At 44.4% G+C, this 23407-nt stretch overlaps 1 protein-coding gene across 10 annotated transcripts in view; it reads left to right on the top strand.

The window, feature by feature from the left end:
- NCK2 (NCK adaptor protein 2) overlaps positions 1–23407 on the top strand; it is a 278583-nt gene that overhangs the window by 59813 nt on the left and 195363 nt on the right. For 7 of the 10 annotated variants that reach the window (XM_065526728.2, XM_065526726.2, XM_074011173.1 and 4 more), the window contains exon 2: positions 11705–11877. The exons of 2 other annotated variants lie outside the window; for them this stretch is intronic. The gene's annotated coding sequence lies outside the window, so the exon portion shown is untranslated. Of the gene's footprint in view, positions 1–11704; positions 11878–15114; positions 15205–23407 lie in introns of all 10 variants that reach the window. One more of the 10 variants, XM_065526727.2, reaches the window with a different exon arrangement.

Genomic DNA, 23407 nt, shown 5'->3' on the forward strand with positions numbered 1-23407 from the left:
GCTGGACAAGAAAATGGGTTTGACTTTTTGCCAGATGGTCACTGAATGTCATTTCTGTCTTTGTGCCCAGTTAAAAGGCTAGGCATGTAGGTTTTCATGCTCTTGTCTGGTTTTGGCTTTGGAAGTGCTTACACAGCTAATCTGGCATTTATGATGATTTCCACTTTGAGCTCAGCAGGAGGCTCTTTGGGGATATTCAGTCAGAAATGGCTTAATTGGATTTCAGCCCAGACACAGTATTTGAATGGCTTTATGGATGGCATTAATTGGGCAGCTGCCATAGGAAGTCATATATATGCTTTCGAGCTTTAGAATTACTCTTTGATTCTGTCCCTCTCATTGACTGCTTGCAAATTTATTTATTAAATGAAATAGTCAAGAAAACGAAACTTATAGCCTTGAAAGTAAGAAATAGGATATGTAAGCAGAACCATCGTTTGGTTTTGGCGTAGGTATGTTATTATCCATATTTAAGCCTCCACGTTGATATTCATGGCCTGGCTCAGGGGCACAGCGGTGTAAGGGATTCAGTGTGTCTTAGATTGAAAACTGGGGGACAAGGATTCAGGGCCTAACCGCTGCAGAGTACTGGACAGTCACAGCTGATCTTATAGATGGAACTAAGGAAGTGGAAGTTTATTGAACCATAAATGGGGGAGAGGAGTCATTTTATCCAGAGCCTGCTGTGGTCCTCCCCATATGGGTATGAGGATATGAAAAAGTTGTGGTCCCTTCCCAGAGGCTCTTCCTATCTGGACAGTTATGTAAAGGACAGTTGATATTATGAAATAGTGCTTCTTATGGGTACGGAGGCCAGTCTTCTAGAAGAGAGCACGTTTGAGTTCCTTCCTGAATGGTGAGTTGGATTTGATTGCATGATGGCATTGGGAAGCTGAGGTGCAAAGGTGTTCCCAGTACAGGGAGGAAATAGCAGATGCGAGGGCAGAGAGTTGTGAAAGGGTCCAGTGTTTGAGGAGAATGTGGGTGAACATACCTTGACCATTTTAGGAATAGCTCAAAACTAACTGTACTTTAAGAACTAAATATACTTAAAGCTAAACATACTTGAAAAACACAGTGATAGTAAAATTTCTATTTAATTGGAATAATAATAAATATGTTTTCTGTAAGTTAAATTTTTATAACTATTAGCCTTTTAAAATTTCATTGATTTTTAAAATTAAACATTTTAAATTAAATTTCCCCGACGGACTCATTTTATAACCAAAATTTTGTACCCATTCACGAAAATCCCCCCGTTTTCCCTACCTTCTAGCCCCCGTTAACTACCGTTCTACTCTCTATTTCCATGAATTTGACTTCTTTAAATTCCACATGTAAATGAGATCATTCAGTATTTGTCTTTCTGTGTCTGGCTTACTTCACTTAGCATAATGTCCTCCCAGTTCATCTGCATTATTGCAAATGGCAGGATTTCCCTTTTTAGGGCTGAATAATATTCTTGTGTGTGTGTATACATAGGTTAAGAATTCTTTAACCCAAATACCTGGAACCAGAAAGGTTTCAGGTTTTGGATTTTTCCAGATTTTGGAATATTTGCATATACATAATGAGAGATTTGGGGGATGGGACCAAGTGCAAACATGTAATTCATTTATGTTTCACGTACACCTTATATACATAGCCTGCAGGTAATTTTATTTTTTTTCTTGGAGGTGCTGGGTAAACTGTGTTGTGTACCTACATTTTGACTGCAGCCCTTCCCATGAACTTAGGTGTGGAATTTTTTACTTGCAGCATCATATTAGTGCTCAAAATTTCTCAGATTTTGGAGCAATTTGGATTTTGTATTTTTAGATTAGGGATGTTCAGCCTGCGTATATGTTTGTGTGTGTGCTTGTGTGTGCGTACATATCACACAAATCTCATTTTCTTCATTCATCAGTGGACACTTAGATTGTTTCCATATTTTATTAGCCGCTTTTAAATGGGAAATTTTAGATTTCCTTTTTATTCCACATTTGATGGAATTTTATGGAATTCATTTATGGGACACTATTAATCTATGTGAATATCTCTGCTACTTAATGAGGGAACAAATCACATTGATTCAGTGCTTATCAGAGGAAGAAGATAACATGCAGTGAGGTTTAGAAGCAAATCCCATTCCATAGGGGGCTTTCCCAGTTACCAGTAATTTACAAAATTTAAAAAAACAACCAACCGTCCTATGGAATCTTTCTGAACCTTTTTCTCCAGAGTTTCGTTGTTCTGCACACTTGCAGGGACTTCTCAGATGCCCATGGTCGTGGGGTGATCTTAGTCTTTCTTAGCCCATCCCTTTGTCTCATTGCTGTAAAACATCCTATGCCACACCCTCATGCTGAGAGTCCTGTCGGGACTTTTCAAATGACCCGTGATATAATCTGGAATAAAGGTAGAGTCTGACTAACACTTGGAATCCGTGGAGCACTAAAATTTGCATCAGCCCTTGTAGCCTGCTCCCTGGAGGACCCAGCTGCCTAATCCTGAGTTAATTAGAACCGGGGCCCTGACCGGAACAGTTCTCTCTGGATGTTTCTGTCCTGTGACGCACATGCGTGTGAAGGGCAGCCCTTTCAGACATCGTGTTCTCTCTAAGATTAATAGGTGGTTCTAGAATCACACCCAGGCTCTCCTTGAAGAGCAGGGGAAATAAAGGTTTTGAGGTTTCTGATTTGATTAATTCTGGGCTATGGGAAAGCCCTCCCATTTACATAACACAATACAAGCGTTCTTTGTAGAAATAAAAAGTGTAAATTTTCCTTCTTAGGGAAAAAATTATTTAGTAGCATACAGTTAATATCTATATAATTTGAGAAGTGTAAAATGGCATTATGTTTCTCAGTAGGGTCACTTGGGGACATAAAATGCCTCCTTCCTAGAGTGTTATGAGGGTGACCATCAGTGACGCCAGCCTCCTGGAGCTGGTGGAGTCATGCCAGGCAGCCCTTGAGCCCCTGCAGAGGCTGATCTGATCCACAAGGTAGTTATTTTTTTCTACCTCTCTCCTTTTCTTTCTCTTTTTCTTTTCTGTTCTCTGTTCTCCTCTCCTCTTCTTTTCTCCCTCTCCCTCTCCCTCTCTCTCTCTCTCCCTCTCCCTCTCCCTCTCCCTCTCCCTCTCCCTCTCTCTCTCCCTCTCCCTCTCTCTCCCTCTCCCCCTCTTTCCCCCTCTCTCCTCTCTCTCTCTCTGACGAAGTCTCACTCTATTGCCAGGCCGGAGTGTAGTGGTGCGATCTCAGCTCACTTTAACCTCTGCCTCTCAGGTTCAAGCCATTCTCCTGCCTCAGCCTCTTGAGTAGCTGGGACTACAGGTGTGCACCACCATGCCCAGCTAATTTTTGTATTTTTAGTAGAGACAGGGTTTCACCATGTTGGCCAGGACGGTCTTGATCTGACCTCATGATCCACCCACCTCGACCTCCCAAAGTGCTGGGATTATAGGCATGAGCCACGGCACCTGGCCTCTTTCTTTGTTTCTTAAGAAAAGAACGTGACATCATTCAATGCTTAAGATGATTTTGTAACTTTCAGCCTTAAATTTCATATACCTTCTCCCAGTTGGAAAAGTAGAATGAGGCTTTTTCTTTCTTCTGGAAAGACTTCAGAAGGGCCATGGACCCTGTGGAAAATCCCATTTGAAAATGAGAGCGTGGAAAGAGCTAAGGACAAGGGCTGGACTCCCTGATACGTTAACACCTCTAACTTGTTTCATTTACTAAATTACTGATTAATTGGGTGGTTCTCAGTGCCAAGCACATAGTCATTGCTGGGTCCCTGCTCTTGAGAAAGGATCTCTCATCAAAGGAGCCCCCAGGACTAACCACCAGTTTACTACAAAGGCCAGGGCTGGGGAGCACGCGAAAAACACCAGAGGGATGGAACGCCATGTGACTGCAGGGCGGCTCACCCAGCATCTTCAATGCATTGTCATTAAAATAAAATCGACTTAAAGTGGCTTAAGAGACAACTTGTATTTTGTGGACATGACTTGGATCCTGATTCAAGTCAATCAGCTGTGGAAAGTCACTTACGAGACAGGAAAATCAGGACACTAATGAGATATGAGCTTTATATTAAGGAATTAGTAATGATGTGTGGGGTGTGATACTGGAGTTGTGCTTTTCTGTTGGTGATAAGCACTGAAGTATTTATAGGCAAACTCATTTTTGCTTGTGATTCGCTTTAGCCATCTTGTGAGGGCTGGGGTGTGACTGCATGTATAATTGTTGAGATTGGATGAGGAAGTATTTTTGCACATAGTGAAACATCACAATTCAAATGCAAAATGGCATAGCTATGTTAGAGTGTGATGCAGGAGCTGGGCCCAGGAAGCCAGCTGTAGTGCTTAAACTGGGTTTTGAAGAACGAACAGGTGTGGAAAATGGGAAAATCAGTTCCTTTCTGGTGTGCAAGAGGGAGATACCTGGTGGGTAAAGTGTAGGTCACCTGGTGGTTTTGATCTCGGGTTCTTTCAATTCACTCACAAAGGTTTTTCAAGTTCCTGTTGTATGTGTCATATGTCGTGACACATATATGTGGTTGAATCTCACAAAAGTCCCAGGCTGCCACGGGAAAGTACCACAGACTGCGGGGTTTACACAACAATTTATTCTCTCACAGTTCTGGAGGCTGGAAGTCCAAGATCAAGGGCTCAGCAGGGTTGGTTTCTTCTGGGGCCTCTCTCCGGAGCTTGCAGACAGATGCGTTCTCACTGTGTTTTCATAAGGTCTTTTCAAGGTGCACACCCTCCTGTTTTCTCTTCCTCTCTTAAAAGGCCAGCAGTCCTAAAATTGGATTAGGGTCCCTGATTCATTTTAGCCACCTCTTTAAAGACCTTTTCACTGTCGTATTCTGAAGTACTGGGGGTTGAGACTTCAACATACAAATTTTTTTAAGGACCCAATTTAGCCCATAGCAGAAGGGATGCACTTCATGGTGTAATCAGTACTACATAAGCACTTATTACTTATTCACAGAATAATGAGTACTGTATAAGGTGCTAAGGAAATCTGGAGGAAAGAGCATTTTACTGTCCGTGGAGCCATCCAGGAGGTCTTCCTGGAGGAGGGGCTTTTGAAGATCTTCTTGAATGAGAGTCAGATCTTACCTCACCCACTGAGCACTGCTAGAAGGAGCGGTGGAAGGCAGTTCCCAACACTGAAGGGGAGAGGGCAGGCAGGGAAGGGAGCGAGCTGACTGTGTTAGTAGTCGCTATGATGAGAGGACGGGCCCGAAAGGAGAGTGGATGCTGAGGACTTGCTCAGTGACGGGGCTGGGGCTGAGAGGGAGGAAGAGCACACACATCCACACTCTTTATTCCTGGGCCTCAGTTTAGCAGGGATGCAGTGATAGAAACGGGGAAAGGAGTGTGGAATTTTATCTAAAGCTGTGCTCAATTACCAAAGTAAAACATATTATAAATGTTCAAATGTTATAGAAATTAACCCTTCTCACCCCCAATTCTACTCCCTAAATGTGTTAACAATAGTTGTGTCTCACCTTCTGGCCCGCTTCTCAAGAGGCCATTTGAAAAAAACAAGTGTGTGTGTGTGCGTGTGTGTGTGAAAGAGAGAGACAGAGAGCGCGAGTGCACAAGCGAGCATGCAAGCAAGCTGGCAGGAGGGAAAGGGAAAAAAACAGGATTTGCTTCCCTGACCCCCTCACTCCTCCCTCCCTCTTTCCTTCCTTCATAAAAAGGGGGGTTTGCACAGTTTTTATTTAGTAGTGCATTTTAGTGTTTACAGTTTATTTTTGTCAGCGTGCTTTTTACTGGTGTTGTCACTACCTAGACAATGGCTGAATCCTGTGCATGCTTAATAAAATGCTGGGGAACCTGTTAAAAAGGCGATATGTAATTCAGTTGTCTAGTTATGGCACTCAGATGTATAGCAAGGTTTTTATGCTGATTACAAACACAACTCGCAGTTTGGACTGCAGGAAAACTTAGAGAAACACCTGGGCAGGCCTTTTAGAGAATGGAGTACTGCTGGATTTAAGAGGCTAGCATTAAATATATCAACAAAACCCTTTACAAACCTTGTCACAAATTTATAAAATGTGTCACTAATCAAATTCCTATATGTTAGAATTTTTAGGCAGCAGACTGTAAAACTTAAATTTATATTAAGATTTGCATTATGGGCCGGCCGCCGTGGGTCACGCCTGTAATCCCAGCACTTTGGGAGGCCGAGGTGGGCGGATCACGAGGTCAAGCGATTGAGACCATCCTGGCTGACATGGTGAAACCCTGTCTCTACTGAAAATACAAAAAGTTAGCTGGGCGTGGTGGGGCACGCCTGTAGTCCCATCTACTCGGGAGGCTGAGGTAGGAGAATCACTTGAACCCGGGAGGCAGAGGTTGCAGTGAGCTGAGACTGCACCACTGCACTCCGACCTGGTAACAGAGTGAGACTCCGTCTCAAAGAAAAAAAAAAAGACTTGCATTATGGCTTTCTTCTATTATTTTAGTAAGCTTTGATACATTTTTGGCACCACATCACTTTTTGATAATGTCCATTCCCATATGTCCCAAAGATACAGGATTGGAGTTGAGTGTCTGGGGTGGTGGATGAGGGAACAGAGAGGCATTTGGTGGCCGAGTCAGGCCTACAGCCCTGTCATCCTGACCCGTGTCCTTGTTGCTTCCTTTTCTGGCTTGTATTTTGCTTCTCATTATATATGGATGATGTAGGGTAAACACATCTGACAGCAATAACTTAAGCAGACCCTTAGAATGACCTCGTGTGGCAGATGCACCTGAACGTGTGTTCCCAGCTAGGGAATCCAGAAGTTGCCAGCCTGGAGATTCAGTCCTTGTCTTTAAGGAACATCTGAGTCCTGCAGCTTGTCTCATGGAACAGGTGTGATTGAGGCCCTGAGTTTTGGGTTGCATGAAGCATGCCAGGTGGAGGTCCTTGGTCAGGGAGGGTGTTAAGTGAAAATGCTACATGAATTGCATGATGCTTGCAGGCAGGTGCGGGTCTCCTGTCCAGCCCGCTGCCACCAGACTCTCTCCCTTCTCTGTAAGCCCCTAATAAAACCCTGGCTGGCGCTGGATCTCTTCAGTCTCTTGAACCCGTATTAAAGTTAATAGGGGTTTGGCACGTCGTTTGACCTACTGCTTGCTATTTCCTTCTTTTTTCAGCTCTGGAGTATCTGAAGGCAGAAATCATTATTCCAGAACCTAGAACTGACAGACCCTAAACTCTGATCAGTCACCTTTGTCCTGCAAACACCCGCCTTGGCCACTCTTTGACTTTCTAGAGAATTAGAAATTAGTTCTGTTTTTTTTTTTCCCCTCGTGTTTTCATTTACCAGCTTCTAATTAACCTCCTAACCAGCATTCATATATGGAATTGATATAATTTCAGCCCAGTGCAGAAACACTTGATATTTTTACTTTTCAGGACAGCTTTATCTTGAGTGAAAACTCTAATTGTAGTGAGGCTTTTTGAAGCTAGGCTTCAGCCGTTCCTGAACCCTGCCTCCGAACCACTGTGCACTGGATGATTAAGAGACAGCTGAGGTCATCTCCTTGGACGCCTTTGAGTTTCGGATTGATAAACACATCTGAGCTGCTCAGTATCAGTCCACATGGGTTGAACTGTAGCCAAACCACTCAAGGAAACTTGTGTAGCTTTGTTCAGTATCTGAAACCAGCCTTTTCCCACTTGAATAAGGTTCTCTTCCAAGTGGTTCACTAGGAATGAAATATAGCTAGCTCTGCCAGAATTGCCCCAGACAGCGCTGACCCCGTGCTGTGTCGGGCTGGCACTGCCGCCTCCGTACTCTGAACTGGAGATCCGCTTGCAGGCCTCTGCTGGGCCTCCCTGGTCAGGGAGGGAGGAGGAAGGGCAAGACAAGGCATTTGAGAGCTCCGAGGCCTATGCTAATCCTATGCTTTTTTTTTTTTTTTTTTTTTTAAATAAAAGGTAAAGGACAGTTGCCTTAGCTCTGGCTACAGACTAGGGATCTGGAGTGGTTCTCTCCATGTGTAACACAGATTAGATTTGGTTATGATACATACGCGAGTCCAAGATCTGCTCATTACTGACCCAGCCAGGTGACACTATTCAACCAGGCTTCCCCACTCCCCACCACCCCGAGCTAACATCTAAGAGAAGCAGTACCATTGAAAACAAACTTGGTGTGTGTACATTCATGGTCTTGCTTCTTGACACAGCCTGACATGGTTCCTAGCCGATTTGAGAGGTTGGAGCTGGCCACCCAGGGTGGCAGATAGCCCAGACAGATGGCAGCAGCAGATGCGATTTGCAAAATGCGACTGTCAAGGTTCTAGCCCTTTCGTGGTGATCTTTGTCAGGAGAAAGAGCACGTTGGCTTTAAAATCAGGCAAGTGTGCATTCAAAGTCTGGTTGTGGGACATCTGGTCATTTGGTTCCTCGGCTGAATGATAAGATGTATCTCCCAGGGTTGCTGTCACGATTCTTGCGGCTGACACTAAGGTGAAGCCACAGCGAGTGTCTCACTGGGATCAGAGCATGTTCTTCTCCCAGCCTGTCACTGTTTTATCAGTTGGAGAGTGGGAGAGCAGGGATTCCCTGAGCCTCCTGAAGGCTGACTTTAGCCTCTTGGTGACTTCAGTTTTCTGGACAAATAGGCCACCTTAGAAACAAGTTGAGTGACAGCACCTGGCAGTATTATGCCCACAAAGCTCACAGCCTTGGGCTGTCATCAGAACAAGGCTCATAACTCTCTTCTTAACCCTGAACTGCTCCTCTGGAGTTGCCTTAGTCAGGGACTCATCACTGGACTTCCGTCTCAGATGCTGAGAGTTGGAGGAAACCAGCCCAGGTGCCCCAGAAGACACTGCGCCAGCACCACGCTGGTATTGGGAATGCAGAATCGGCCAGGACTGCCTGCAGGGGGCATCTCGCTGCCTGGCCCTGCACCTGGGACAAGTAGTGTGGCTTGGCAGTGCTCAGCACACTCGCCCAACACGCAGCTAAGTGCTGCTGAAAACACTGGAAAACCCTGGGTTGTGGCTTTAGTGGGAAAAATGCAAATTTCAAGGTTACGGAGAATTCAGATAATCCCTTGGATTTTGCAATGGTAAAATTTTGTAGTATTAAGGATCCAAATTAAAATGAAGAGATATGTACGGTATCAGTGTTAATTGCCTTCTAGCCCTCCCTCCTTTTTTTATTTCTAAAGGGAGATGCACGTAGTGCTAGTGAAGTACTTTTAGAGAAAAACCCACACCCGTTCTATATATTCCTGTCTTCTTGAAGCTGGCTGTAGAAAATCCTTGAATGAATCCTTTGGTGAGGGCCTTCTACAGTCTAAGTGACCTTATATGTGTTTATCTTGCAGGCTGGTACTGTTTTTTGCACAAAAGTGTATACTTTGCTGATGGATTTCGATAACCGATTATAATTAAGACCTGCTTTGAAATGCTCTTCCTTAACACAGGTTTTGAGTAAGCTCAGAACCCCATGTTAAACTTGGGCAGTCTTCATTTAAACCCAAAGAGAGAGATGTCGATCATCGTGGTTTTTTTTCTACTTAGGGTGTACATTGAACACATGGACAGTTTGTCAATGGAATGCTTTTCTCAAGGAAAACATCTCATGCAACCTTCACTTTTTACACATGAATCCCAGTGGCCACTGGTACCTTTCAGTGGATTTTCAATAGCCTCACTTTTGTTGGAGCTGTTGCATCAGTCCAAGCCCTGCTCCATCCTCTCTGGCTTTTCCTTTACTGATTGTGCTTGGAGAGGCCGTGCTCTGACTTGTCCACTGTGCCTAGTATCAGAGGACTCAGGTTCTAAATCCAGCTCATTGTTCTTTTGCGGGGGCTGGCAGAGAAGCTGCTCGGGCTTTTGCTTTGCTGTTGGCATAAGGAGTGTCTCCTCTGTTCGCATGCAGAAGAGATTAGAGATGTGCAAAGCCCACTCATCCGGAGTCCAAGGCCTGAGTGATTCCTCACTCTGCAGTCAGTTGGGAAAAACCTTTAGTGTCCCTGAGAAAGTGAACTCCTCTGTAAATATGGGCATTAGAATCCATCCTGGAAGTGTATCAGAAGGATTAAATCATATTACTCATGAGACACAGGGCACACAGTGGGAGGCCTGTGTTTGGACAACCCAAACAACCGCATAAACAATTCCTTGCCATTTGCCTGTGGAAGGCGTGGACTCTGGGCAAATTCACTTTCCAGTTAAAATCTTAGCAATACAACTTGCGTTTATAAGAGCCCCTGAAAATGACACATACACAGGCGGTGTTAGGGGCATGGTCCCCAGCACATTGCCCTGTGCTGATGGCTTTCTTCAGTGGTGTCAGCATGAGAAACAAGAACTCTTGGTCAAGAACTGAGTTCAGATTCCACTACTTCCATTTTGAGAGGACCTGTCATTTTATGATAAACACCTAACAGGAAGAAGGGCAATCTGCCTAGTATACATCTGACATCTTGCCCGAAGATGTATTCTCATTGTGTTTGGCCATCACCTGTTCCTTGCCTTAAATTATATCTATATTAAAATGATGCGGCCTTTAAAATAATGCTAGAGAATGGATAAAAAGGAATTAATTTTTAAATCAAAATTTATGAACTTGCCTTATAACATTTTTATGATAGCCCTATTTGAATTATCTTCTTCTCTTTGACTAAAATAGAATTCGATTTTTCTATGGGGTATTAACATTTTGGGTCATAATCATGCTAAGGATGAATTAATAGATCTTCTCTGAGTGAACTGTCAAGACAGATCCCCACTGGGTTTGAAATGTAATTAAAAATGTCAGTGAATTCACTTGAAGTCCACAGAGTGCTCCAGGGTCCCCTCGAAAACGTTAGTCAAAGACTGAACATATTTACCAAGTGCAGTGAACATAATGCAGGATCCAGCTCTCCACAACTAGGAGAGAGCTGGTCACCTTTGTCAGGCGCCTCTCATCTTAACTTCCTTCTCATTTTGGAGTGTTCGTCTCAGAAGTCTTGAAAGCAGGGGTGCTTTTTAGCCTAAGGCTATGGGTCCAGTTGGTGACCTCTTAATAAATGGCTGGTGCAACAGACCTCCAAGAGAGGAACGAGTCTCTAAATAATATCCATGCCCTTTGTAACCCTTCTCCCTCATTAGACTCCCAGACTGGCCACCTTTCCAATTGGCAGCCACCCTTTTATTTCTGGGAGGTTTTTAAAGGTGGGGGTCACTGGGAGGAGGAAGTCTGGAAGGGACTGGGAGCTCAGGTCACTTGATTATGGGCTGGCTGTCCCCCACACCCCATGACCTCCTTCCACCTGCTGTTCACTGGGTGTGTGGTTGGCCTTCCCCAGCCGAGTGTGGGAGCTTGCCCAGGGAATGAAAGGTGGGGAGGGGGAGGAGTATGTGTTGATGGAGGTCTTTAGGCACAGAGCAGCTTTATTCTGGGATATATTTAAAGCATTGGTTTCAAAATACATAAAATTAGCCAAGGGTAGTGGCACATGTATGTAGTCCCAGCTAATGGGGAGGCTAAGGCAGGAGGATCACTTGAGCCCAGGAGGCGGAAGTTGCATTGAGGCAAGATGATACCACCGCACTCCAGCCTGGGTGACAGAGGAGACCCTGTCTCAAAAAAAAAAAAAACAAAAAAACATTGGTTTTAGGCAAATGAATAACCAGTTATTTTTAAAACTGGTTGCTTAAAATCAAAGAAGTAAGCAGATCTAATATACGCTTCTTTCTTTTTAGATTTCATGTGTTCCTTGTATACAAGCGACGTCCCAAATGATAATTCTCTGCTGAGATTTGAGAATTTGGAGAATCCCTGCAGCTTTGTAACTTCAGAGGTGTAATTAGCTGAAAACGCCATCATTTTGAAGAGTTCTGCGTTTTGCCAGTCACCTCTCAACTGTGTGCCAAAGGTGAGTCTGCAGCTTTCTGCTTAAAACAGAAGTTGCAGCTTTTTGCCTCAAATGCTCAATTTGGACAGTAAGTTTAGTAAAATATCAGTCAGTGTAGCCTCGATTTGTTGAATCATATTAAATTTAGGCTTTCAGTGAGGGACCTGGTTCAAAAATTAGATTATCTCTGTTCCTACTTTAGTGTGTGATGGTTCTGAGTATGTAGCCTGGAAGCAGGATGGTAGACACCTCCAACCTATAAGATGGTACAGGTACCTCCACACTCAGATACATACTGACTCTTGAATCGATAACCAATCCTGGTCCCCTGTATTCTGTATGGAACAGGGAGTGTAAGGATAAATAACCACTTTTCTGGTGCTTTTAGTCTAGGAAAGGTTGGATTCCAGCTTTGATGCTGAGAAGATAAATCTGCGTCAAAGGATAACTGGGCATGGTGGCATACACGTGTAGTCTCAGCTATTCGGGAGGCTGAAGCAGGAGAATTACTTGAACCTGGGAGGCGGAGGTTGCAGTCAGCCAAGATCGCACCACCGCACTCCAGCCTGGGCGACACGGCAAGACTCGATCGCGGGGGGAAAAAAAAACAAAGCTTACATCAAATGAGATGCAGACAGCTGAAGGATTCTCGGGAAGGTTTTACCTGTTCATATGAAAAACCTTCTTGTGTATGTTACAATTAAACCATAGCTGTGACGCAGCATGTGGATTCTGGGACCCAGGCGTGCTATCACCACAGGCACCAGACAAAAACATGTCACCGTGTAACAGAAATATTTCTTAGCCCTAACAGCTTGAGACATTTAACTTAAAATATGAATTGCTGTGTTTGGTGGTCCAGTTAATCCAGGGTTCTGTTTCTGGCTGGGCAGGAAGCAGTGCTTTATGAGAAGATAAATTTTCACCTCCAGTGCTTTGTCTCAGAATGAACTGTAAGAACAACACTAGCTTTCCTTAAAAACTTCAATTTGCTTCTATTATTTGCAGATTGTTTTAAAGTAATCTTGAAACTATCATATTGGACTACGGAATCTCTTGGTGTGGTGGTTTCTGAAAATTATCTAGAAAGTTAGAATTTCCTCTTACTTGGTCTGCTACTACTACAAGCACATCTTGTGAATATGTTCTTTCTCTTCCACCACCTTAAAAGAAAAATCTCTTGGAACCTTTTTGATTTCAGTTATGCCCCTTTGATGTTTGGTGTTTAGAACAGCATAAGATGAATATGCAAGAAGGATAGGATTAAGTGTCTTAGTGTTCTTGTCTTGTTATGCTTTATGTTGTCTTTTGGAGAAAATGCCACATTGTTCGGTTGATTTAGGGTGTTGTGTGTTGTGATTTCCAGAGCTAGCTCCTGGTCGGCACTCACACTGCATACCTGACTTCACCCCAGCCATTGTTGGGTCTTTTAGCTTTGGATCCCCTCATGCATTCATGGGGCATTCCCAGGTCTCTCTTCCAGACCTTATGCAAGACAAACACCCTAGGGGTGTTCCCGTTCCAAACCTAGGAGATTTTATCTTGCATCAGAAAACTTCTCAAACCCATGGTAACTCCGTTTTCTTTAAAAAACAACCAAAAAAAGTCCTTGAATTGGACTTTTTTAAAACAGTCATTTGCAAATGCAGTCATGTATCAATCCACTTGTCAGATTTCAAGGGAATGGAGTATAAGCTGGAAATAACAAATCTTCTGATCTGATCATCAGAACTCATTAATAATTTATTAGCATCAGAATCGGACACTACTTCTTTAGAAAGGTCTTGATCATGAGTGACATGAGCAGACCTGAGGTGGTTGTTGGTGCTAGTTCAGAAGCTGGTGAGGCAGGGGAGTATGGCATGCTCACCCAGCAGTTCGGTCTGCAGGAGCTCCCAACACACGAGTGCCACGTAGACGAGACAGTAAATGGAGACCATGAGAGCCGGCTGGCTTGCAAAAATATCTACCCATGTAATTTTAAAGGATGACTTTTATTTCATAAGTTATAAGGTCCACACAAAACCTTGGTTCACCTATTAAAATTGACTTTTGTGGTTTAGAAAAATGTTAATTTGGAAAATCATGAGATGTAGCCATTCATGTAATCAACATCTATTGTGAACACCCCACCTGTATTCTGGGCTGTTTTTCTTGCAGTGACTGTTTTAGCAGTTAAAAAAAAAAAAAGTAGATAAAATATAGTCCCAGCCACCTTTTCCCATGCCCTTTTGGGATGGGACCCTGACAGTTTGGGACTGTGCTAACTGCTGAAGTGGAGGTTCTTACAGTCAGTCCCTGGTACCTGAGGCAGGGACCAACTGACCCTTTTGGGGAGAGTATGGAAAAGCCAGGGGATGCTATGTTGGGAACAAGTTTTAAAGAATGAGGAGACATGCGTACAGAGATATAATGTGTTTCCTTGGAACGGGGCAGGCTGATTAGACCAGCTGGGCCATGGTTCCCGGAGACTGTAGGTCATTTAGACAATACTGGGTTGGGGACCAGGCATTTGCCATTTGGCCGGTGGTCTTTGAAGTGCCAACAGGGAAAGCAACAGCTCAGTCAGCCATACCCTTTGGCATGTCAGAAAGAAATGAAATGCTGGCCTGGTAGAACAGTAAGCAGGATGCCAGCCTTGGATGCATTTCCCAGTTATTGGGCACTCAAGGTTTGCATGCCTGGGGCTGGGCTGAGAGCAGCTTGAGGAGGATGGCGGTGTCTGAGGGCCTGAGTAACGTCTCAGCCCATTTCCACGTGGTGCATTTCCCTACCCTGTTTTCTGGTCTCCCCAGTGAAGTTAAGGAACAAAGTCTTGGGACCCTCCGGCTCTGACCCTGCCTTCTTTGGGGAGTGGAGACCATAGGAAGAGCCTGAAGACCACCACAGTTGTCATTTTGGCAAATGCGTCATCTGCACTTAATTCTTTCCATGTGTACTTGGAAAGTGACCGTAATTGACTGTTGGAGGCTGGCCGTTCATTACTAGGGACGGAGGATGCGAAGGGCCTTGTCTGCTATGCTGCGCGTTCGTTTGACTTTTGAAAAGCTTTTGGAGGCTTTTTCACGACAGACATGTCCTAATGGACAGAAGGATGGTGTAGTGGGGTAGGAAGGACAGTGGCTTAGGTGACACAACTCAAGTTTGAGTAAAGTAAACAGGACTGGATTTCACAAACCGAGTCAGGTGGTGATATGCATGTCCAGCGTGTGAATGTCCACAGGGAGCCTACACACATCGTTTTCCATTCTGTGATAGAAGCAGCAGCGGCTGTGTTTAACTGAGCAGTGAGCACGAGAAGATGAAACGTGGAGCCTGTCACTCTTACATCCATCAAAACGCCATCCAGTAAGATTTCTTTAACTACTCAAGTTTACTACTTATCTTCGTATTAGCCTCAATTTATTTCAGAACAATTTTTCCTAGACTGTGTACACTTGGAAAAGTCATCTAGAATTTACTCCTCACTTTTGTCATATCCTGGCTTTTTGGTATTTTGGAGATTGCTGGGAGCTGACTTGGCCCCCAACAGGTTATTTAGAAAGATTTTTTACGTGCGAAGCCCGGTGCTCAGTCATTAAGTTTTTAGGGCTGAAGCTTCTGTTGAGCGTGTGGCTCGGAGGTCTCTGATACCTGGAAGTAACTTGTGGAGTTTCTGCCCAAACAGAGGGGCCCATCTCAGCCGCTTTCTGCCGCACACTGGGCCCCTGGGTGATCTGGGGGAACAGTCTCTGAGCTTGAACTGATCGTTTCTTCTTTATAGCATACTGAATATCAAGAGATGGCCACAGCCTTTAATACTGTGGTTAAATCTGTGGCAATTGGTTAAATAATTAACCAGTAAGTATTGACAGCTGCTAGAAAAAAAAATATTGCCACATTGATTCCACAGTGCCCCTGGCGGTGCAGTCAGTGGAAGCAGCTGTCATCTATGGGGTCATCGTTGGCAGGTGCGCGGCACAGGGCTTGTCACCGCTTGTGTATTACCTCTGGTCGCAAATGCAGATGTTATTGTCCCCATTTAATAGATGGGGACACGGAGCCTCAGGAGAGGTTAAGGAGACTGTGACACAGCTGTGCACGCTCAACTCTGTGACTCTGGACAGGCCCCTTAACCTCTCCTGCGGCTTTGTGTCCCCATCTATTAATGGCAGCCCAGGAAGCAGAAGGTCTGTTGCTTACCAGCCCACGTTCCTTCTGCTTCCCGGGCTGCCGTCTCTGACATATGATGGCGGTGACATGGTAACCACCCATTCTCCAAGTGCTTATCTTAAACTGAGATGTGAGGCTCTGGGAGATTAAATGACTTGGCCAAAGCCCAGGGCTCCTAGGTGGCAGAGCAGGCTGGGAGCTCCCATTTCCTGACCCAAAAAAGCCTTTCTTTCTTACTGTACCAGGAATTTCGTGAGATTGATTTTCTTCTCCCCTAGAAAAATCTCCTGCATCTAAGTACAGTTTGGAGAGTCTCTTTGGAAACATAAGGGTGTGTGAAGGAAGACTTTGGGAGGTTTGAGAGGGGACGGAGCTGGAAACCTGAATCCCCCGAGGGCCTCTACTGCCCCAGGGTCAGCTTAGCAACTCCTGTGACTTCCAGCTCCGCACATGCGGGCCCAGGATGGTGCTCAGAGTCGCCTGTATTGGGGATCCCCAGCTTAGCATGAGTTAAGAGAAGTTCTCTGTACAGGCCAGGGGACTTTGTATTTAACAGCCACTTCTGTGTGCGCTGAGGCCATCTCTGTGGTCCCTGACTCTTCCCACAGCACCCCTGTTCAGGGCGAAACATCCTAAAATTGTGATTTAACGTTCTTGCATGGTCAATGACATAATGCTTTTCTCTTAGTTGTGGTGGTGATCAAGGTTATGCCAAGCATTTTTTCTTTTCTGTCATAGCTGATATACCCTAGCAGTGTGGTTTCCTAGAAAGCTGAAGAAACAAAAACAAAAAAGCCAATTCCTGTACCCCTCAACCTTCTTTTCCTTAGATAGAAACTGAACACATAACATTCTAGTCATTTTTCAATGACTCTCTGAATTGTATCTTAGAATTTAGAAAGGAATTTTCGTGAATTCTCTTTAATGCCAGGTGATAATGGATATTCCTCCCCTGAATTGTATAGATGAAAATGAGCCCAGAGAGGTTCTTTTCCTTGCCTAGTACGGCCCAGCGTTGGATGGTGACCTGTGACTCACGCCTGAATGTTGGATTCCAGATACTCTGTCCTTGTCTTAAAGAGTCCCTGGGCCAGCTGTGTGGCAGATGTGTATGTAAGAGAACGGCATTAAATAAACAGGCCAGACAGAGCTTGAAATGAGAGCATTGCTGCAGTTGAGGTTCTCAAACTAGGAAAAGCAGAGAGAAATTTTTCTCGACTTCCTCCAGAAAAACAAAGTCCTCTCATGCTGTGTGTGTGTGCGTGTGTGTGTGTGTGTGTGTGTGTGTGTGTGTGTGTGTGCCACGATGGAGGGGGTGTTGTAGGGCTTTTAGTAAACTAGACCTGAACAGGTAATTACAAACAAACTCCAGAGGAGAATACTTTCTGGGATTACCACTGGGATATACAGAACTGAAGGGAACACATGAAACAGAAGACGTGTCATTCGAGTTGGGTGTGTCTGGTGGAGGGTGTGGGAGGGGAATGTGTCCCAGTGACCTTGTGCTCCCCATTCCCGTGCTGCGGGTGCCTCACTGGACACACCAAAAGTATTTTGAGTTTTAGATTTCTGCCTATCAGAATCAATTTTCCGGTTGACTCTTATTATAACTAAAGTTGAAATGATTTCTTTAGAAATGGTCCTGGCTCCAGGATGGCAAAATGGTTATAAAACATTATGAATAAATCAGATCATAAGAGGTCACAGTTTAGGAGGGAATGAATTTTGGTACCATGTTACCAAGCAGTATATTAACAAGATGCCAGTTTTGGATGGAAACGAATAACCCTCAGTGCTTGTTGAGGCAGAAGGTACCAGGGCCCTCCTGCCAGGTCTGTGGCCATGGAGGCAGGCCTTGTATCTCCCTGGAAAGTAAAATATGCCTTCTCGGCTTCTCAGAGTCACACCTGACCAGCGGTCACACTGACAAGTTAATTGGTGAGATCTGAGCTTGATTGCTGCCTGCAAGAAGTAAGGATGATCCTAACTATGAATCTGCTCTGGCTGTTTCCTGCTCAAACGCCTTGTCCTGTGACCTTCCTGCGTGAAGGTCTACCCAGGTCACAGTGTGAACAAGCCGTGGTCCGGAGCAGTCCCTGGCCGGCGTGAACTCCAAGTCAGGAGTCTGCAGTGGTGACGTCCCTCTTGAGTGTCCTCAGGTAGCCTGTCTTTTACAGGGATGTGGCCAGGGACAGGGAGAGACCCTCGAGTTGACAGCTTTAGTAGTTTTTCTAAGTTGCTTGTCTCTTTTGCCAACATTCCATTTTGGGTTTTGCTTGTGATGGTTCTCATCTTATTTCGTATGCGTGAGGGCCCCCTCCCTTTGTTGACCACATAGCGGAATGCCCAGTCCATGAATGTCACGTTTCCGTAGAATACTGCTTTCCACTTGGGCCCCTGACGGCGCTCACAGGGAATGAGTGGGAAACACAACAGATCTGACAGCCCACTCACTCCTCAGTCAGACTTGTTTTATTTAGAGCCTTCCAGAATCTGCCACTTATGATCTCACCCAGAGGTTATGTTGAAGATTTTGTTGTGTTCACGAAGACCAAGGTCAGAAGTACTTGGGAAAGACAGGGATTCCAGGAGCCAGAGACAGGACCGTCTTCCCTGCCTGGAGCCTGGGTCTGGTGCAGGCCTCTCTTGTGGGAGAAGCTAAATGCAACCGTATCTTCCCAACCTGAGAGCTCATTGAGTAACGTTTTTGTAATACATTGGTCATTTTCCCAGCGGTTAAGTACCACGTCTCGGTGCTGTGTGCTTGGAACAGAGGTCTCTGGAGGTATCGTTGGGGTGTGCTCATGTGTGGGTGTTGTGCTTTCAATCGCTGGGTGTTAACTTCCGGCCTTGGTTCCTTTGGCAGTGACATGGAGGGAGAGGGTAGATGAAGTTGGGTCCGTGAACTTGGAATTCTAAGACCAGTCCTGCACAGGCAGGGCAGTAACACAGACCTGGTTGCCATGCCCCACAGAATCCAGTGGGAAAACATGCTCGGAGTTTGTGGGACACCAGTGCCCGCCTGTCCACCACTACAGTAAGATCAGGAGCCCATCTCCCACCTGAGCCTCAATTCCAGGAAAGAGCAACAGGGATTCCCCCAAGCTGCAGACAGGTGGTGCTGCCCATATTTGCTGGCTGAGCGGGGCCAGGTATGGAGGGAGATGAGTGGGCACTCGATGAGGTGCTTGGGGATGGCATGGAGATAGACATGGCATAGCTCCTGCCTCGTCCTCTTCTTCCAGGCTTTGGAGCTCTGTGAATCCATGCCTACCAGCTGTAATGTAATGGGGATCACCTGGGATGCTTGGGGGTGACCTAGGATGCTCAGGGTCCACGCCCCACTAATCTGGAGTGGGCAGACAGGACCTGGGCATCTGTGCTGTTACGCTGATCTTCCCTAAAGGGGCCCTCTACTCTAAGGGCTTTCATTTGCGAGTTTTCATGTATTCACCCCTGAGATAATTCATCGTAATTTTAAAAGTCCCATTCCATTACTAGTGTTTATCAGTAGTTCTGATCTTTCGTCCTTACAGCGAGCTGACCCTCTGTGGAGACTTGTCTTATGCACAGAAATTTAACAAAATATAATGGAGAAATAGGAAGCAGTGCTGGGCACTGTAGCGCTTTAGAACATACCAGATATGAGAGCTCTAATAATTTCTCCCCACACCTTATGTTTTCCACTTTGGAGATTCTGGCTTGGGGGATGGTGGGTTCCTGATAAAGGGTCAGCAGCGAAATCACATAGCAGTGTCCATATGATCACATAGCAGAGAATAATTTCTCTTGTTTTAGAGACTTTTTACGGAGCCCTTATTTTTGCCCAGCAGAGCCATTATCTGGGTCACCAGCAAGGCACAGAGGGATGGGAAATATTTGTAACTTTACAGAAGGCAGTAAATATATACTCTGCTCTGTCAGTTACAGTATAACCCAAAAATCTTTGTAATGAGTTTTGTTATGTAACCAGACCCTCTAGTCCTCAGGACTGGAGTTCCTTATGCAGTCCTAGTGTCCTGGTGATTGGTCAGGTTTGGAGTTCCTGGCCCCAGTAGATCTTGACGGAGATTCTGATTAACCAAAATGATCACATTACGTCCTTTATAACTCTAGAGCAGATTGCTAGGACAGTCCACATCCCTTAGAAGGCTGACACTGTGTATTAGTCTGTTTTCCTACTACAATAAACTACCAGAGACTGGGTAATTTATGCAGGAAAGAGATTTAATTTACTCACAGTTCAGCATAGCTGGGAGGCCTCAGGAAACTTACTCATGGCAGAAGGTGAAGGGGAAGCAAGGCACCTTCTTCACAGGGTGGCAAGAAGGAGAAGTGTTGAGCAAAGGGGGAAGAACTGCTTGTAAAACCATCAGATCTTGTGAGAACTCAATGTCACCAAGACAGCATGGGGGAAACACCCCCATCACTCAGTTACCTCCACTGGTCTCTCCCTTAACACATGGGGATTATAGGGATTACAATTCAATTCAAGATAAGATTTGGGTGGGGACACAAAGCCTAACCCTACCACCCCGTGAGGACCAATTCTGTCTGCTCATGTAGTTTGCTTGTAGTGTGGATGATATGTTAGTTGGGAAGCTTGTGATTTTGACTGTCTCAGAAATGGAAAACTTAAAGAGACATATATAGAATACCTGAGTAACCTGATTGGTTAGGTCTTTTTTATGCAAAAATGTAACTAATAAAGCAGGAATTTCTTCTTCCCAAATTAGAGCCAAATTCCAAATGGATTGCATGGTAAAGGGCTCTGGATTTGGGTTCTAGGCCCCCTGGATTTGGGTCATTACTGAGTTATCCTCACAGTACCCTTCTCTCTCAATACCAAGTTCTGGCCAAGTAAATATCCTTTCCTCTGAGGAGCTTCCCTAGCTCCCTTGCCTTATCCTGGCCCCTTTTAGAGACATTTTATATATGTGTATATATATGTGTGTGTGTGTGTGTGTGTGTGTATGTTGAAAATAAAAGGATGGAAAAATACCGTGTAAATATTAATGAAAAGAAAGCAGAAATTGTTATATTAATATCAGATAAAGAACTTTTAAAAGTAGAAAGTTACCAGGGACATAAATAAAAGAGTGTTCATCAAGAAGACATAGCATTCCTAAGTATGCATGCACCAAACAACAGAGCTGTGAAATAAGAAGTAAAAACTGCTAGAACTACAAGAAGAAACAGACATACCCATGATTATACTTGAAGATCTCCATGCCCTTCTCAACAGTTGATAGAACAACCACACATAAAGTACACAGAAAGTCAGCAAGGCTATAGGAACACTCACCACCATCAATTAATATTATCTAATTGACATTTGTAACACTCTACCCAACAGTAGCAGAGTACACATTCTTTTCAGGCACCCACAGAGCATTTGCCATAGTAGGGCATGTCCTGGGCCAAAAAACAAACGGTAACAAATTTCAAAGTGCTGAAATCATACACAGTGTCTTCTCTATCTTGTAATAGAATTTCTTCTTTTTGCTTTAAAACGAGAGTCTCAAATGGTCACACATATTGTATGATTCTATTTGTATAGCATTCTCAAAATGAGAAAATTACAGAGATGGAGAGCAGATTAGTATTTACGAGGGGTTGGTGATAGTTGTCGGAAAGGGAGGTGGGTGTGACTATACAAGGGATAATGTCAGAGAGATTTCTGTGATGATGAAATAGTCTTGATTGGCATGGTGGTTATAGGAGTTTACACATATGATGAAATGACAGAACCATATATACTCATTATACTAATGTCAGTTTCTTGATTTCGATATTTTACTGTAGTTATGTAGAATGTAACCATTAGGAGGAACAAGATGAAGAGCACAAGGGACCACTTTGCACTGCCTTTGGAATTTCCTGTGAACCTATACTTATCTCAAAATTAAAAGTTTAAACTTTTTAAAAAGAAAAGTTTCCTCTTTTTATAGTAGTCTATAGTTTGGGATCTAAGAAGTATACAAGCTTACGTAGCAGTAGATGAATAAGTCATAAAAGGAAGATAGAAATAGGAGAGCGGCCAGGGAGAATTGGGCACCATTGAAGATTGCTGAAAATGTTTTTCTTATCAACAAATTTCCTTGTTCCCTACTTTGAAACAATATGGTCTAACCACATTTCTTTTTTTTTTTTTTTTTTTTTTTTTGAGACGGAGTCTCGCTCTGTAGCCCGGGCTGGAGTGCAGTGGCTGGATCTCAGCTCACTGCAAGCTCCACCTCCCAGGTTTACGCCATTCTCCTGCCTCAGCCTCCCGAGTAGCTGGGACTACAGGCGCCCGCCATCTCGCCCGGCTAGTTTTTTGTATTTTTTTAGTAGAGACGGGGTTTCACGGTGTTCGCCAGGATGGTCTCGATCTCCTGACCTCGTGATCTGCCCGTCTCGGCCTCCCAAAGTGCTGGGATTACAGGCTTGAGCCACCGTGCCCGGCCCACATTTCTTTATTGTTGTTTTGATATACAATATAATTCACAATAATTTTCCTGTAATTAATATTGATCAAATTTTTAAAATGGCACTGACCACAAGAATACTACAATTAAAGCCCCATGACAGCACATTCACCCACCCCAGATCAGTGTGGAGTGCAGAATTTAAGCATGTGGTAGGTAATGACTTTGTCTCGACTCTGAAGTCTAAGAAACAAGCCTGAAAACAGTAGAAGGCTCTGCAAATCATGGCAGCTACTGCAAATGAAATATCAATTTTCATGAATCTAGACACACAAGCACTAACCCTGGGGTCAAGAGAGCCAGGAAGAGGTCTCAGCGTGTCTTTGATCACCTATGACATCTTGAGCAGGTCATCGCTTCCCCTTGGGACTGTAGTAGGAGCGAAATAGGATACTGCTGTGTTGACCTCTTAGTAAATTAGGCGTGCTCTATACAGGGAAGGGCCATCACTCACTCATCTTTTCAGCTGTACCCAGTGGCCACTGTCTGAAATGTCATCTTTTAATAGAAACCATAGCTCTTAGTACGAGTCCACACACTCCATCTCTCTGAGGCTTCCACCTTTCCCAAAATAGGCTTTATTTTTATCAGAGCCCAAATGAGCTGACTCTTTATTTCAGATCCCCAGCTCTGGGTGATATAGTCGGATAGAGTAGAGTGCCAGGCCTAGGGGCATAGTCATGCTGACTGGCATTTTGGGGAGGTTCAGCAAGTGCTAGCTAATGAAATACTCTTATCCCTTTCTGCTTGGCTTGTAAGCTTTCTTTTTAAAATTCCTTTTGTGATATTTGATAGGTACAAAATACGTAGGTGTCATTTATGTACCTATGGGGCATAATAATAAACAAATGCCCGGGAACCTACCTCCCAACTTAAAAACTAGAATATTCTCAATACTGTGAAAACGATAGTGTTCTCTACCTCCTCTT

This window comes from Macaca fascicularis, chromosome 13, assembly GCF_037993035.2.
Source record: "Macaca fascicularis isolate 582-1 chromosome 13, T2T-MFA8v1.1".
In the NCBI taxonomy this organism is placed as follows: Eukaryota; Metazoa; Chordata; class Mammalia; order Primates; family Cercopithecidae; genus Macaca; species Macaca fascicularis.